Raw genomic sequence first — 329 nt, 5'->3', positions numbered from 1 at the left:
TCAATATTTGTTGCAAATTTCAGACTACAAGAAATACCAAGATTTCAGAACAGTTTTGGTGACATGTTCTTCTTATCTGTGAGCTCATGCCAATCTTCCCCAATGTATATTCTCGTCCAGGCACACTGTACATGGCAATGTGAACAGCCCACACCACGTGACCTGTTTCATCATTATGCCCACTCGTTGCATCAGCAGCCGATTCGACAGAAACCCAAACAGATAGTACATAAATAAATACTGAGGTAAAATAAACATGTTTTAAATGTTTATTCAAAAACGTTCATATCATACAGGATATTATATCTTACATCGTACCTCTCCTGTAT

The sequence above is a fragment of the Haliotis rubra genome, unplaced genomic scaffold, assembly GCF_003918875.1.
Source record: "Haliotis rubra isolate DU_JTF1 unplaced genomic scaffold, ASM391887v1 Scf365, whole genome shotgun sequence".
In the NCBI taxonomy this organism is placed as follows: domain Eukaryota; kingdom Metazoa; phylum Mollusca; class Gastropoda; order Lepetellida; family Haliotidae; genus Haliotis; species Haliotis rubra.
The sequence above is the reverse complement of the archived record's forward strand: the minus strand, read 5'-3'. Positions refer to the sequence as shown.